Genomic DNA, 18566 nt, shown 5'->3' with positions numbered 1-18566 from the left:
CACGAACTCCTGTGGGTGCTTCCTGTTCGATAACAAGCTGTATCTGATAACATATTTAAAAAAAGAAAAAAACATTTTACAGTGAGGCTAGCTAGGATATTTGCATATCTATTGGTTAGAAAGTACCGTATTTTTCTGTGTATAAGACTTTTTTCCCCAAATGTTTTAGTCTAAAATTGGGGGTCGTCTTATACACGGAATGTCACTGCAGGGGTAAAAAAACAAAAACCAACAACACTTGTGCGCGGGGCCTTACAGCCAACCAAGCTAGTCACATGTGGCTGAAGCTCCCTTAAAAATCTAATCTGAAATCTAATTATTAAGGCAAATACTTACGGTACTTACTCAGCGCAATTTGAGCACAAAACTTGGCTACTCGCTGACAGAACACTCACCTGACTGTTGGGTTCACTACTGCCAGGTTTCTGCGGGCATAGGCTGTGTTGTGTACCTCTTTAACCTGCTGACATACTTGAAGCGGAAGAGGCACTTATCTGTGAATTTGATCGATTGCGTGAGTGGGTCTGGGAGAGCTTTCTCGTATCACTCTGGACCACGCCAAGACCTCATGGCTCCGGACTACAGATAGAAATCACAGAGTGAGGCCTTGCCCGGACATTCCCCACGGGCAGGGTACCGCAGGCAGAGGACATCGTTGCCGCCAACAGCAGGACAGCAGTCCAGGGTACGTGGCCAGACCTCAGGGAATGTGAGGAGGCCCAAGACCAGTGGGGGATCCTGCCAAATTGAACTTCAGTGCTATAGATGTTTAACCCCTTAAGGACCAAACGTCTGGAATAAAAGGGAACCATGACATGTCACACATGTCATGTGTCCTTAAGGGGTTAAAATATGTATTTCTACATTTTGGGCTTGAAAATAGGGGTCGTTTTATACATGGGGGCGTCTTTTACACAGAAAAATATAGTATATTGCGGCCAGAATAATGAGAGGACAAATTATTACGAGTTGACCACGAAGTCCAACAATTAGGGTGAAATAGAAAATTTTGAGAGAAAAATTTCACTTTGGCTTAATTTGAATTTTTTTTCCACTATGTTGACTTTAGATTTTGCACTCTTTCATCATATCGAGGCAACTCACTGTTTAAAGTCTTAGCCTCCCGAGTATCATCTATTTTAAGCTTTGACTTAGTTTGGTAAATGGAAAAAAAATCAACACATGCCATACCATGTCTAAAGTAAATGCACATGTTATAGATTAGTTTGGCCTTTTCAATTACGCAGCATAGCAGCCCATGTAATTTGTTCATATTAGCTGTAATAACATGTGATAACAAATGACATTAAGTGCAAAAATAACAAAGAGAGGTGAGAAATGACGGTAAAAGGGGTGTAATACTAATCATTCAAAACTTGGAATAACAAACAGGAGAGTGGTTAGACGGTCCGCATCTTTCTTCAATATATAAATAACAGATCCGGCAAGATATACATTTGTTTCACGCAGAGCTCCCTCTGTATGTACATTTTTTTCTCAATTATTTTTCATTAGTTTCCATAAAACATTTTTGTTGGGCGCAGTTAACGTATCAATATGTTCCTCCAAGCTAATTATTCACAGGGTGTCCACGTTCTTAAATATGTACCCCAGATGTTCAATAATAGCAACCCATCCTCTCCTACAGTTTATAGGGATCATTTGTTATTCTGATTGCATATATTATAATGTCACTAATTTAAACTGTATCTGTTCTATATTACAGGCATTCATCAAAGTGTTTATGACAGAGAAGGCGCTCTGTGAATGATTACAGGAAACTAAAAAGCTATTTCTGCCACTAACTGGTTGAAAAGCTACCAAATGGACTAAGTTCTTCCAACTGGGTAACATTTTGCAAAGACGAAGTCTGAAAAACACTAAAAATGCTTGAGTTATACTAAAGGTAGTAATTTATTCATGGGCTAAAAAACAATGTATTTTATTATAACCAGGGCTTGATTTCCCATTAGGCACAGTAGCCCCTGACTACAGATGTCTGACCACTAGGGGGCACCTGTTTTCAGCTCTTATAATGTGCCTTTTTGGTTTAAAGGACCACTCTAGTGCCAGGAAAACATACTCGTTTTCCTGGCACTAGAGTGCCCTGAGGGTGCCCCCACCCTCAGGGACCCCCTCCCGCCCGGCTCTGGAAAGGGGAAAGGGGTTAAATCTTACCTTTTTCCAGCGCTGGGCGGAGAGATCTCCTCCTGCTCTCCTCCTCCGATCCTCCTCTTCTCCTCCCCGTCGGCTGAATGCGCACGCGCGGCAAGAGCTGCGCGCGCATTCAGCCGGTCACATAGGAAAGCATTCATAATGCTTTCCTATGGACGCTTGCGTGCTCTCACTGTGATTTTCACAGTGAGAATCACGCAAGCGCCTCTAGCGGCTGTCAATGAGACAGCCACTAGAGGACATAGGGGGAAGGCTTAACCCATTCATAAACATAGCAGTTTCTCTGAAACTGCTATGTTTATGAAAAAATGGGTTAACCCTAGAAGGACCTGGCACCCAGACCACCTCATTAAGCTGAAGTGGTCTGGGTGCCTAGAGTGGTCCTTTAAAGAGCTGGTGGGGAGATATAAGTACCAGGAGCATTGGCCAGTGTTCTTTTTAGTTCAGTCAGCCTTAATAGCAGAGCTGCAGAAACAGTTATAGAGGGTGTACAACTCAATGGTGCTCAGGTCCTCCGGTGTCTGTATGCGAGGCTGAAAAGTAAGAGTAAGGGATCACTTTCCATCTGCCCACTAACCGCCTGCTAATATATAAGTATGGAAGAGGGTCTGAATTAAGGCTCTACCCAATTTCTGACCAATATCAGCACTTGAGGACATGTAGATCTGTTATTACATACCCCCCACATTGGCGTTCCTATGAATCAGGACGCTGCTGGCAAGGTAATACAGGGCTGGCCTGTGATGTGAAACAGAATGGGGAGTGGGCATGGCCGGTCAGGCTACCTGCCAATTATCCAGGCCAGCCCACTGAGGGCAAACCATGCAGGGAGCCTTGTTTTAGTGTTCTCTGCAGGGTCCTATTGCCCTTAATGTAGCATGTGCACGTTCCCCGGGGTGCCAAAAAGCAGGACACCAGGGAACAAACCTGGGATGGTGGGACAGGACCTCAACCCCTTAAGGACCAAACTTCTGGAATAAAAGGGAACCATGACATGTCACACATGTCATGTGTCCTTAAGAGGTTAATGACTCGACTGCTGAAATCAACACAACTGGGAGGCCTGGTATTGTTTTCAGGTTAAGGAAGTCTATGAATATATATGCACATATATAAATATGCATACACATAAAATCATATGTTGTGAGAGTAGGAACTATCCCTTTGATGTCTGCATACATAATAAAAATGTTTTTGGCAACTTTAGAATATATTACAGTGTGAGATTTCTACGCACTGAATATTTTTCTCAATGCACACGTATCACTGGAGGCTGAATTCTCCATCCCTGCCTGCTGTTTGCTTACACAGTGCTGAGTACACATTCTTTATACAGAAAAGCCCTTGCCTTTATCTTGTTTACTTTATATTTTATTTATTTTTCTTAATTTACTTTCAAGGCATGCAACAGCAAGTCAAAAAATTATAGATGACAAATAAAAGGGAATAAAGTCAGCTAGCAGGAAGGTAACAATATATTCTATAATAAATATGTGCCCTGGCAGAAGAGTGCTCTATAAATATGGGCTTTCACATAAGCCAATTTCAAGAAGTTTATACTAAGCAGCAATTAGAGTCATGAACGAGAAATAAAGTGGCCAGTCTAGGGTGGAAGTTGCCCTATTTGCTGATACATTATATAGATAATGGATTAAAATTTGCAATGAAAATAGAGTCCATCAAAGTTTCTGGTGCTGTTAATCCACAGGTACGAAGTAGCAGCAGAAACCCATCCTAGACCTGGAATAAACTGTAGCTTTCAGGAGCCACTCATTCTCATCTTTTGACCCTGCTCTCGTCCCATAAACCTCTGTCCAGCAGAAATGAATGATAAATGTAGGCCAGTTTCCAACTGCAGTCAGACTAACATTAGATCTGAGAAGAGGGCTGACAAATTGGCTGATGCATAACAATATTTTATTTTATTTTTGAATCACTTCTATATCTCAGTTTGGACTTTGAGGGGTCCTCCTTGGGCATAGAAACCGGAGAAATCCCATTTTCACAACTATCCCAGAGTTTCCAGCTTGACATGCAAATGAGCACAGACAGGCAATGCTTTTTAGACTTCACACTGTATTTCTGCAGATACCCTAGTGGACACTGCATTTTTATTTGTTAAACCAAAGCATGGGATATGATCTAAAAGGATCAGTGATCAGTCATGGTCTACAGTTTCGACCTTGTGGGTCTCATCAGCATGGCAACACTTCTGGTGTGGAAGTTGAAGTCTCGTGAAAGCAAATAGCCTGGTACCAAAAATATTATTTGGAGGCCAAACATAATACAACTCCCCACAGTGCAAATATCAAAATTACTGTTATGGATCAATCACCTGCATATCTCAAGATGGATTTTGAGGGGTCCTCCTTGAGCATAGAAACTAGGGAAATCATGTTTCCACAACTATCCTTGAGTTCCCAGCTGATAGAAGCTGTACTGTGGCTGTTATCACTTTACTTATAACCACTATTTTCTTTCGATCCCTTCTGAATCAGCCCAAACGACCCTAAGATAAGACTGAATAGGTCACAAATTAGTCAGGAAAGAATATTTTAGAAATTCCCAAACTAGGACTAATATTCAGAAACGCCTATTGGATACACAATAACTGAATTAATATTGAAAAATGAAAGTTAAAATGTGTATATACCACAGTAGTGAAGTGGTTAAGCAACCCGACTTCATCATTTGAATGGATAGAACTATGCAATTAATCACACACACAAAAAAAAACACAAAAAAACCCACACAATGCAAACAGTTGTAGTTTTATCCAAAAAAGGCATTAAGATAAATAAACAGAGTATGCAAAATATTTTAGTTTCCCGAGTGGATTTATTTGCATCTTTTTGTTGAAATGTCATTATTTTAAAAGCTGTTGTGAAGAACATAACACGTCTTTAAAAATGTTTTGTTTTTTTCTTCATGCCTTTCCAGTAAAGAATTTGTACTAAACAGTTAGATCATCGTAGTGGGGGAGCCTATCATTTCTCAATCCTTCCATAAAATAATATAGGGCAGGGGATCTGTCCTGCTACCTAGAACTGGACGTTCTGCAACTTCTTGACTCCAAACACATACAAAGCCCTATTTATCAAGGCCAAATATAATACCTCTGCTATTTAACATGTTTCCCTAGACCAGGGGTAGGCAACCTTTCCGTAGTACTGTGCCAAAATAGGATTTTGAAGTCTCTCGGCGTGCCGATCCTCTATTTTAAAATTGACTTGTGTAATATGTTGCTGTATTTTTCTTGTGTTATTCACGGGTGCTGCAGTTGCTTTGTACTTGTGCGTGTGTGAGCTGGTATATTGTAAAGTATACGTTTATGAGTAGTCTGTGGTATTGTATATGATCCCTGTAAAAGTGGGCTGCGTATGGGGGTTGCTTGTGTAATATGTCACATTGTATGTTTGTGTGGGGCTGCGTAGGGTACCCTATGTGACAGGATGCTTGTGGGGCTGTGTGCATGTATGTGGATTGTCAGTGGTGTTGTGGGGATGTGTTTGTCTGTGGGGGATGTTTGTATTATTTGTATGAGGTGGAGACTTATTCTGTAGCTCTGTGTATATCTAGCAGTGTGGGTGGCTTCCCTTCGGTCCAGTGGGGACATGGCTGACCAGGTACAGGTCAAGGGCAGGAGCTGCAATAGCTTCTGTGGGCCGCTCTAATCCAGTGCGGATTTCCATTCAAAAGTACTGGGATAAAGTGATCTGAGGTTACTTTCTATAAGTGCTGAAATGCATTAATTGAGGAGTGCCCCTAACCACTCAGTTTGTACTCTTGATGGACCAGAGCCAGATTAGCTTTGGCAGGCTTGAGTGTCATTAAAAGCACCTACAGTGCCATGCCTGGCACACGTGCCATAGGTTGCTGACCCCTGCCCTAGACAATACTGCATTTTTGCTGATACATGTGACTGAGGAGGTCTTATCTGTGATTTCCAATGGCTTCCAAAGTTACCAGTGAATCATAATGTGGTCATTTCTGATTGGATTCCATGAAATACATTGTTATCTTAAAGTGGATCTGTCATTTTTAAAAATTGTTCTGCCGTTTCTACATTCCATTTTTATTTTGTTTTTTTAAATAGTGAATATTTTTGAAGGTATGCATAAGGAAAACTAGGGACTTCTCTTCCTTTTTTATAACCTGCAGGTTTACTAAAGTTGACCAAGGGTGGGGCTTTAGTCTAGCTTCACGTCCGTTGTCAACTTTTGTCATTGGTCGTAAAGTTCTTACCTCCTTCCAGCAATGCGTCATGTCCGGCAACGTCACGTCATCGACCGTTCAGACATTGCTGCACCGAAAGATCTGAAGATGTTTCCAGCAGCCGCCATTTTGAAAAAAACTCCAGGATGGCGACACCAAGGAACAAGACTTGGAGGGACCAACACAATGGAAGAAAATATAAATAGCATCGGTCCTGGGTCCACTAAATGTTGTTGGAGGTGGTTGGTTTAGGGAGGGATACATAGGCTAGGGGCAGGGGCACATTTAATGACAGTTCGACTGTAAGATCTTCTCTCAATGTAAGACCTTCAACCGCAGCAATGTATTTCCTGTGACTTCCTGTAAGCACAGATCTGCTGAGATCATAGATTTATAATTGATGAACAATGTTTTATTCCCTTCTGGGTTTTATCTTTCAAGTAAAAACTACGAGCAGGGATTATAAGCAGTCACAGGCAACTCTTCCTTACTTTCATATGATTGATTGTTGTACTTGTAACGGTTGCTGGTTAACGTTAACCAAAAGTAATTACACGATAATGATAATTGTTTATTTCTACTTGTTGGCATATGAGATGCAGAAGCTTGCTGCGAGAGATTGTTCATTTAACTACTACAATATGTTTATCTCTGAGAGGCACAAAGGAACCAAAGGAACTCATTTAAGGAACTAATTTTAGGAAATTGGTTTATTTAGACACAAACTTGTATTTGCATCTGATGATCTTCAGGAAATAAATTTTATATCCTTGGAGAGGATGTCACTGATACTTGGACAGGTTGCTTTCTTATCCCTTAAATTAACATTGTACAATAGGAAAACATAGACAATAACATAAATCAAAACTTAACTAAGCTTAACAAACAGAGCTTAACAGGGAGCCATGGGCGAACAAAATGATACTTGCAGTGCCTACATTTCTTAATATTTATAAATAGTGCGTTGTGGGTTTACCTCTTTGCAATCAGGATGGCTACTACGTAAACCTGTCTTTCTCATACACACAAATATTTGTCAACCCCTGTTATAAACACATTATTCCATAAACTTTGCAAAGCTCCCAACATTCTGAATGGCCATAGATGGACATATGGGAGGCATAACCTCATTTGTTTGTCAGTTTGTTTTCAGTATACTAGGAGCGCTTGATTAAGTAAATTTGTGGAAATGTGTTTTTAAATGACCGAAAAGTCTTGATTGCAGTGTGTAACATAGCAAACAACTTTCGGGCTATTACAGACAACATACTTTCAGTGTTTGCTCAGCAACGTAAAAAGGTAAATGACAAATCGTGGAGCAAATACATTTATAAAGCATGCAGACGTGGTCAGGAGCTCCTTGTTCAACCAAATATTAGAATGGGAAGAAGAATGGTTTTAGCTACTATGCAATGGCAGGATTGCCTGTGAGAGATATGGAGAAATGTGATCTTCTGGAATTTCAAAGCACTACTGCATACTTCCTAAGTGTCCCTATTTTGGAGGGACAGTCCCTATTTTGGGACCAAATCCCCCTGTCAGTCTTTTCTTTTATAATGTTCCTCTTTTCTAGAAGCTCCATGTTGTTAGCATGTCTGACTGTATAACAGAGCTCCAGATAAAAATACTCACAGTAATGTGTCTTTACACTACAATAAATGTGTTCAGAAACCAGTCTTTCTAAATAGGATACATTGTTCTTGTTCTAAATTACAACTTAATTGCATAAAGTGTGATCATTAAGTTACAAAAACATTTTCAGAACACCACCACCCCTGGCCACACTCCCACTGACATTCCTAAAACTAAAGTGTCCCTCCTCTTTGGGAGGTATTCTACTGGGTCTAAAGTTTATAGAGAATGGTTTCATTATTACTAACTACATGGAAATTGTTTGGGTAAAAATACTGTCTGTTTTTCCTCATTTAACGCTTTTTATTGATGCATTAAAGTAAAGTAGTACATCACATGTTACACATCATCAAGAGTCGCTCCTGGAGGAGCCCATAATGACAGCAGCCACATTGGTTAGTAAGTTCACATTTACATACTCTGTGCATCTTGCATATCGCTAGATCAGTTTACAGGTATACATTATATTCACTAGTTGTATGTTGCGTGCTCCTCACATACGACTAACATCACATCCTGCTTGTCGTGGTGTACATTTACTCTATCTCGCTTTGTAAGAAACATTTTATATAAATAAGTGTTGGTGAAGGATACAGAAAGAAAAGGGAAGGGGAACCCTGGGTACCACTCTTTACATCATTTGTACATTTTGCACCTGGTTAGTATTCTTGGCAGTGCCGTTAGAACCATACCCCTGCCCTTGAGTCTCGGTGGCTAGTGGTAATGTGGTAGGAGTCATGGCCTAAGTCCCTTAGAACCACGGCTGGGCTAGGTGGGCAGCATGTTGGAACTGCACTACATCACATTCCCTGGTCATATCCCATTGAACCTCCTGTCTGATATACCCCTGCCCTCTCTGTCCTCCAGTTGTCAGATTTTTGCCCTATGCCCTATGGTCCAGACAACCAGCTGTCCCATTCCCTTTCATATCTCCCCGTAGAGCCATTAACTCTGCTTGCTATCCGCTCGTATGCGCTGATCATGTCCATTTTGGTGGTTACGGTCTCCATCGAGGGGATTCATTTGCTCTTCCAGTTGCTAGCCAGGGCTATTTTTGCTACTGTGAGAATGTTCAAGATCACCTTTTTTATGGCGGTATGTATTAACATCAGGAATGACATGGAGTAGGTAGGTACCTTTCCGGTTGCAAGGGGAGAATATGGTCAGTCTTGTGTGAAATCAGAGTTTGGATGTGTCTCCAGAAGTCTCCCAGCTGAGGGCAGTCCCAAAATACGTGAAATCACAATTTGTTATAAAAATAGATACAATTTATTGTGACAAATTATATAATAATATTAAGTAACATGTGTGATAAAAATCAATGAATATTCAGTATAACATGAGTATGCAATACAAATGGCAATACATTCCAATGGCTGACACAGTAAAATCTACAGCATCAGCTGATTGAGACAAGATTTATGACGGTGCTTCACAGAGAAAGAAAGTGAAAGTTTCACACAGAGAAAGCTTCCAGCGAACAGCCATAAAACTTTAGACAAGGGGGCGGTAAGTGGGAACACAAAGTGCTTTAAATAGTGCTTTAAACAGTGCAGGTTAGCCCCTCCAAATTAGGGATCACTCCCAATCCCAAGAAAATACATGTCTTTAAAATATATGTTCTTCAAATTATTCATATATGTTATGGTATAACAGGTATATTAGAATGGACTGAATACATGTGTTTTTTAAATCATAAAGAATATTACAGTGTTTGAACGGAAAAATTGGGTCAATGTTATGGCCCCTAATGCTTCCACACTTGTCCGTAAGACCAGGTGGTCAAATACGGAAGTGTATATCGGCAGAGATTAACAATAAAGTTATTTGCGTTCCAAAGTGGTACACGCATGCGCGGCTCGATGTGTAGATACGCCAGGCTCAGTGCGCATGCGTGTAATAGAAATAAACGCGCGAAATTATGGATTTAAAAGCCGGAAGCAGGAAGAAAGAACCAGCTCTTGATAAAGTCGGTGAGACGAAACGCGTCGAGCAGTTTGAAGCTTGCCAGCACCCCCACAGAAAGATTGGACCATATTACAAGTTTGGAGATTATCCAGATACGGACTGACTACCTTGGAATTGGGTAAACGAGATCCAGATCATAAAGGGGATTTTAGCCCAGGAAGGGGCTGACAAGCTTTTTTAGCACAATTTAGACATATGTCCCTATTGTGCCACTATATTTGTGAGTGTGATTTTTTACTTTTAAATTATTTGTATCTCTGTTATTAAATACTTCACTATATTTTATTGTTTTTATCTCTTTTCATGAACACTTGTACTCAACATCTGGTAAATATATTCACACGTGTGTGATTGTGGCGCCCCCCGGTGGTATATGTTTATGTAAACTATACTAATTGCTGGCTTGTATAAAACTTTAGCTAGCAGTTAGAATAACCCTTCCAATGCTGGTTAGGTCCCTCTAGGCATATATTATCCTATTTCATGTAATTTGAATTAACACAACATCTAAACCAGCTCATTAGTCATTTCCTGGAACCATCCAATAAAAAATAATCTACCAGATTCTACAAGCTGAAATTTTAACTTGCCTAAACAGATATTTTATCTTATTTTAGAGCAAATCAATACACCTGGATAAATATCACGATATGCTGACATGTGATGTAATCACACTAATATATAATTACTCTTTTCCACCTGCAGAATGGAATGCTTAACCATATATTCCTTAGATTAACTAAGATTTCTAAATATTGAATATATTTATCCAGTCATATATCATGCTATTAGAAAAAATTTAATTAGATTATATTAATTAAATGAAACCAGCATATTTACCAGTTAAAGAGATGTTCTCATCAGATGTTCTCAGGTAGCTAAGTGTCAAGGAATGTTTCTTTCTCGCTCTGACTCACTTGCTTCTTACTTCTTGTCTTTCTTCTCCCCTTGCTTACTCCTTTGCTTACTTCCCTCTTAGCCTGTGATCCTCATTTTTAAAGGGCCAGACTTTCTGTTCGTCATTACTTGATAAGCCAATAGGAAATCGAAGGTGGGGTCACCCAGCATATAGCAATTTAGGTATTTGGTCCATAGAGGGCAGTCTCGTCTCACTAACCTTTCCTATCCAGGAAACAGTTAACTTTTCCTGATGACGATTTTGACGCAATTTGGCTTATCTATATGGCTGCCATAACTTAAGGTTACTTGTTAGTTCAAAGAGTTTCTTTGAATTTTCTCCAGACTTTCTGTCGACAATTCCTGTTGTAATTTCTAAAATGACAGTTTAAACTTAATTTCAACTTTTACTTTACAATGAGACCTTATACAATTTAGAAAGTAAAATTAATTACTAATCTTCTCTGTCACTTATGTCTGGGTTTATAATTATTTCTATTCCATTAACATCTAGGCAGAGCATCCATCCCCTTGTCTCATTTCTTATCACTTGGTTTGTTTATACAAAGTATTCCTTAGCTCAGGCTATGTGGTTAGTGTTTAGTTACAAAAAGGCAATTATGTGTCTCTTTGTTAGTTTGAATCCAAAATGGAGTCTGCTCTGTTCTGAGTGATTCAGGCAATATACACTTTTAATTTCTATCATAGCACAAAATGTCTGCCGATATAAATATCCTGACAATGTGGTACTAGGTACCACCGCATTGTTACCTTATAATATGCCTCCCGTAACGAGAGGCTGTGCGATGCCTGTTTTGTGGTCGTTATAGCTGCCTGCCAGTCTGTCGGGGGAATCTGAAGCCCCAATTCCTTTTCCCATTGGTTCATGCTTTCTGGGAATGTGTCTGCTACAAGCGCATTATAGCACAGAGATAATAGTTTAGCGGTTTTGTGCGACAGTATTTGGTTCGGTTTAAGGAGGGTCATTGTGGTGTGGTCTGGGCTGTCCAGAATATGCGCTTGCAGTATGTTTTTAACCCTTAAATATAAGTATATGTCACTGGTCGGCAAATCTAGATCTTTTTGGAGAAAAATACTTTCTTAATGAGAGCTTATAATAATAAAACAGCTTATAACATAAAGATGTGGCTGTTTTCTCCGAACATGGGACCTTATCGGGTCTTCGTTGTGCAGGGTCGGACCGATCTCGCTTGCTACTCCATCACAAAACCTACCTGCCCCACTACCGACATTCGGACATAAACTATGGGTCTCCCATGGATGCACCTGCCTTCACCAAGCATGCAACAACACCACGATTATACCTTTCCCAGCCCTACAAGTCAAATTTAACCTACCACAGAGAGCGATGTTCTCATACCTACAACTCAAACCCTTTATCACTGGCAACTGCAACCTGGATAGCAGCAAAGACAACTTATCTAAGTTTGAGAAACTATGCCTTTCGACCTCTCCCCCGAGAAAAATACTTTCAACCACCTGGAAGGGAAGAGAGATTATATTGAAACTTGGCACACAGAGCTAGGCTACCTGCTCACAGCAGATCAGTGGGAAAAAGCATTGTTAGCTCACAAACACAACACATTCTGCGCAACACATTTAGAACTCATTAGAAAACTCCAATACCGCTAGTACTATGTACCCGCCCGACTGTCGCGCATGTAACTGGCACTTCCAGCAAGTGCTGGAGATGTGCTTCTGGCACCGACATGATGATGCATGTCCGGTGGACGTGTCCGATTATAAATCCCAACTGGAATATGGTAGAGCAGGAACTCAACAAACTGTTTCACACCCCATGACCCGTGACACCAGAATTCTGCTTACTGTTTATAGGTCTGGATTAACTGCCCCAGATAGAGGCCAAACTCACATTTCAACTCCTAATAGCAGAAAACACCCTCATAGTGCGGGCGTGGAGGGCAACGGACAAAACGAACCTTTTAACACAAGTCACAATGAACTAGTACTATGAATATATGGCCAACACCTATCTTAAAACCTGCAATTACACCACAGCAGCCAAAGTTATTTGGGATAGGCATGTAAGGCATGTCTAGACCCTAAGGAACTTCACTGATCAATATAGGTGACACATCTTCCATACGAGTGGATCAACAGAAGTTAAACCGGATGATCCCAGCTGATAAACCCAAATATCATACAAGAGACACGCGACACGGACGGACCCAAGTGGTCTACCCCATCCATCTCCTGAGAAACCTGGCTCTACACCCTCTCCTTAGATATACCCTGCACCATACCCCCCTTCTCTTTAGCCCCCATCTTCTACAAACACTCTACATCTTCCAAGAGACAAGAGGAACCATGATAGCAACCACTATAACAACAGCCACTTCCAACCAAAGCATGGGTGAGAAGGGGACTGCACCATCAGAGCGCTATCTAGTTGCCTATGCAACCCTTGACTGCCATACCTACCCCATACCGTACCTCAAGGAGTACCATAGCCTGTCTCGACCCCACCTCACTGACTTCTCTCCCTTACAAGTTACTCACCCGAGCTGAACACCTACTGGTGCACACATAGGAGTTACACCTCTCTAGGTACTTATGCTAACAAGGCACTGACCGAGACTGACCGAGAGTACTATATTACTCCAGACACCTCGGTCGCTGGACTATGGTGAGACCTCCCTACATTACGCGAGGAGTCCAAAGCTAGATAACCGACATTACTTGGTCTCTCCTGACTGACATAGTAGATGAGACGCACATGGATTGAACGCAACAGAGTGTAATCACACAAACAAGGCTTTATCTAAACAATAACATGTGTACTGGTCTACATCAAAGCATCTGTACTCACTAAAGTGTGCTGCGCCAGACTGGATGAGCTTAGTGTACCATATGTGACACCTCTATAACCGATGCATGTACAGCAAGCATATCAAACTGAAAGGCTAGCACGGGCCACATAAACAAGGTTTAAGTTTATGTGGGCCGTAAAAAAAACAGCATCCCCCTCTACTAAACCCCAGTCCCCCCCTCTGTACTAATTCAAAGTCCCCCCCTCTGTACTAAATCCCAGCACCCCCTCTAGTAAACCCCAACCCTTGTTTTAAAAAAAAAAAAAAAAACAATATTAGCCAACAAGCAGACTCCACTTACATTGCCGCTGCCAGTATGCGACTCCTGAGTCCAGCCTCTGGTATATCCCTAATGGTGCCGCTACTCCTTGAAAACCTGTGAAGGTGGAGCACATTAACGTCATGTCAGAATGTGGCGTTGCGTGCCTCGCCAGGTCCTCCACTGTCCAGCCATGGCCATTGCAACACTGAACAACACACACTGACAGACACATACACACTCTCAGACACACACACACACACGCTCTGACAGACACAAACACACACACACACTGACAGATAGATAGACATACACACGGACAGACACACACTGACACACACACACAGACAAAGACACACACACTGACAGTCACATACACTGACAGACAGACACACACACTGACAGACAGACACACACAGTGACAGACAGACACACACAGTGACAGTCACACACACACACGCACACTGACACACACACACACAGTGACAGACACACAGTGACAGTCACAGACACACATAGTGACAGACACACACAGTGACAGTCACACACACATACTGACAATCACACACACACAGTGACAGTAACACACACACAGTGACAGACACACACACACAGTGACAGTTACGCAGTGACAGTCACACACAGTGACAGACATACATAGTGACAGACACACACAGTGATAGTCACACACACTGACAGTTACACACACACACTGACAGTCACACACACTGACAATCACACACACACACAGTGATAGACACACACAGTGACAGACACACACAGACAGTGACAGACACACCCACACAGTGACAGTCACACACACAGTGACAGACACACACACTGACAGTCACACACACACACACACACTGACAGTCACACACTTCAACATTCTTGCACACACTCACATCATTGTATTCATTGCTCCCTACCTTTGGGAGCCCTTGTGGGACCACTCCCTGATCTTCTCTTGGGAGCTCAGCGTTCTTGATCCTCACTGCTCCTGCGCACGCAGTATAGTGATGCCGGGTGCTGGAATATGACGTCATATTCCGGCACCCGGCTTCACTTCAGACGGCACGCGGGAGCAGTGAGAAGCAAGAAGACTGAGCTCCCTCGCTGCCGCTAGAGACCTCTCCCCCTGCTGGGTAAATGAGCAGAGTAGACACCTGCAATGTGGGGAGAGCAGGTGCCTACCCTGCTTTAGTAAGCATGTCAAGCTCGCGGGGCCACAAAAATGTCATGTCATGCTTGATGTACAGTAATGAACTCTGCTCTCCCCCTCCCTACTTCCTTCCCGCATCACATTTCTGTGTTTTTATGTTGAAAACGCAATACAAATTGTCAAATTGGATGTTTTTACTGGATGGACACCAGCAAGCGGAATGTGACACTAACACTCTAAGCCAGGGCTACCCAAAAGGTAGATCCCTAGATGTTTCAAAACTGCAACTTCCATGATGCTTTGTCATTGTAAAAGCATTCTACGGGCATGCAAAGCACCATGGGAGTTGTAGTTTGTAGTTGCAGTTGTTCTACAACATCTGGGGATCTACCTTTTGGGCACCTCTGCTTTAATCAAACCTTAATAATACATAAAGTACAAAGTGACACACAGGGTACTTAATCCCATGTAGATCACATGACTATGAGACTGCATAGAAACACAAAAAGTGTCACATGACCAGCAAAAACTACAAGTGAAAGAATAGTGTGTCTACACTCTAGGAAATCAGCTTAACCCCTTAAGGACACATGATATGTGTGACATGTCATGATTCCATTTTATTCCAGAAGTTTGGTCCTTAAGGGGTTAAAGGTGAATTTAAAAAGGTTTGAAAAACCTTGCTCCACCCTGTGAGCAGCTGAGATACCCAATCCATAGATTTGATATTAAATACCCAGTAATGTATAGAGCAGATAAAAACACAAGAAGCTTTGAGTTTTCAGTCTGTGCATAGCCTTCCAGCTAGTTTACCTGGAGGCTACAGATGGACTTATTTTTTGAGAACTGAGGAACAACAACATTTAAAAAAAAAAAAAAAAACTGAAGTCATATTGTGGTGGAATCTCGGTAAAAATAAATTTAGTAGGCCGAGATTACCACGTGGCATGTGTACGTGCACATGCTGACGTATCGATCAGTTGGTTGCACGAGGCAAGATACGATCAGTAGTGTACGGAGCATGTGCAAGAATACAGGATATAGTATTCCCCTCCTCCATTGTGCTGGACAAGCCATGCGGTCAAACAGGAAGTTAATTCTTATTTGTGTTGATTGGTTAAGAGAATGTGCGGGTGGAGCTTAATATGGGAGGAGTTATATGCCTATATAAGGAGCCTGCACTATTGTCCGGGGCTCAGAACTTGTGGTATTTTGGTGACGCTAGTCCCTCTGAGTTCCGATCGGTGATCCAATAAAGAATCTCTTCCTTCCTGAAGAAACCTGTGTCCATCTCTCTGTGCTTGGCTTCCGTCAGTTTCTCCGGTATCATTTGGTGCATTGGCCGGGAAGCTCATCGTTCAACGGTAGCTGAGAGGCAGAGGCGTGAGACGGTCTATCTTTGCCCACGTTCTCTACGGCTGCACCCCTGAACTTCTGCGTGGACCTCCCTTTGTCTCGGCGCCACTGGTCTGTTGTCCAGGAGATCATCGGCCTCTACGTGAGAAGTGCTGGGGTGTCCCCGTCGATGAGTGTGAACTCAGGTTCAGGAACGAGGAGGTAAGACAACTGCTGTTTTAGACGGCAGGACCCACTAGGGGTATACCGATTGTGCGGTAGGCCCAAAGGGGTTTTGAATCTGTGTATCTGCCCCCTCTGTCGGAGGGAAGGAGCGAAGGCGCACCGCTCGATCGAACGCTCTTTAGTCAGACCGTTTGATTTGGTTAGTCAGGCGGGGTCCTGGTGTAAATAGCCCTAGCCGGACACCGGTGTCTTGTCTAGACTAGCGTTCTAGGGTGTATATTACGTTCGCTAGGTCGGAGGGACCGGGAGACTAAGCGGCGCCTGTGTAAATTCGGTTCGCTAGTTCTCATCCTATCTGGGCTAAGTGGGAAGGCGTGTAAATTTGGAACCCACTAGACTTTTGATAGTGCGACTAAGAGGCGCCTGTGTAAATTCGGTTCTCTAGCTCGCTATATATGTGGTGATTGGGCAGTGTGGCTAACCAAAACGGGTGTATATAGTTTTAGGTAGTCCATTCAAGGTACTGGCCAATAGTTTAGTTGGGAATTGTAAATGTGTTAACGATTGTTTTAGTAAAGTGTATATATCTTGTTAGATAGCGCGAGCTCAGCCGTCTAGCGAGAGTGTTAATAGTGTGTTGCTGTATTATAGTGCACGGTACCATAACCCTGTATATTTACTGACACTGTATATAAGTACTAATCATTGTTGTCCATTGCATGTTTAACACCATAACCACTAATAATTGTATTGTGACCTTAACTTGTGCTTTGACCTATGCTAACCGTACTGTAACCGCTATTTGTAAAAGACGATGTTACTGGGGTGTGTTATAGACGGGTAATTCGTATATAGAGAATTATAGCGTGGGTGACTGTATAGTTACGCCAAAGGGCATAATATTGATTATATAGTGACTGGTGTAACAGCTGTGTGTGTACGGGAATTCCCTGAGTGTTTATTGTTATTGTGTACGTTTCACTTGGTAACCGTACCACGTGGTGCTGTTGCCAGAGGAAACGGGTGTGACTGTTGAATAGTACGCGTGTATAGTATTCGTTGTCGACGACGTTCCATTGTTAAGTATGGGTGCGTCGCAGTCAACGATTCCGGATCCCTTAGGTTGTATGGTGAAGAATTTTAAAAAGGGATTCAAAACTTGTGATTTTGGGGTTAAGATGTCTCCTGTACGTTTGGTCACTTTGTGCACTAGGGAGTGGCCTACTTTGGTTGCGGCATGGCCGCCACGTGGCAGTTTGGATCTAACTCTGGTACAGCGCTTACACGTGGCTGTATCAGGTAGGCCTGAACTTTACGGCCAGTTTCCTTATATTGACTGTTGGAGACAGGCCGTAAATGACTCGCCAAAATGGCTCCAGACATGCCACGAGGAGCAGTGTCGCCTCATGGTAGCTAGGACTTGTTCGTCCACTAGGACTGGTGTTAGGCCCATTTTGGACACGCCCCCTGAGTCCGAGATCCCTTTGCCGCCCCCTTACTTTCCGTTAAGAGGAAGTGACGCAAACGCAGGAAGTCCTGCAGCCCTCCCCTCATTACCCCCATCCACTTCCGCTTCCTCCTCCAGTACAGGATCCACCCCCCCTCGTACTAAATCTCCCCTTCCGGAACCAGAACCCACCCCCATTAGAAACGAATATCCTGATTTGGCGCCACTTCAGACTTCCGGTCAAGCTTCATCTAGCTCGGCTCGAAGTGTTTTATTTACGACCTTTTCCCAAAACCAACCTCCCACATCCCCATACCCTATCTCTCCCCGACCGGAACCCATGACTGACGCCTCTCTACGTAGCCCCATCCAAACCCGACAGTTGACTGGTGCCCAACAATTAAAGCACTATCAGATGCCTCTTCGTCTGAATCCCGG

Source organism: Pelobates fuscus, chromosome 4 (genome assembly GCF_036172605.1).
Source record: "Pelobates fuscus isolate aPelFus1 chromosome 4, aPelFus1.pri, whole genome shotgun sequence".
Classification (NCBI taxonomy): domain Eukaryota; kingdom Metazoa; phylum Chordata; class Amphibia; order Anura; family Pelobatidae; genus Pelobates; species Pelobates fuscus.
The sequence above is the reverse complement of the archived record's forward strand: the minus strand, read 5'-3'. Positions refer to the sequence as shown.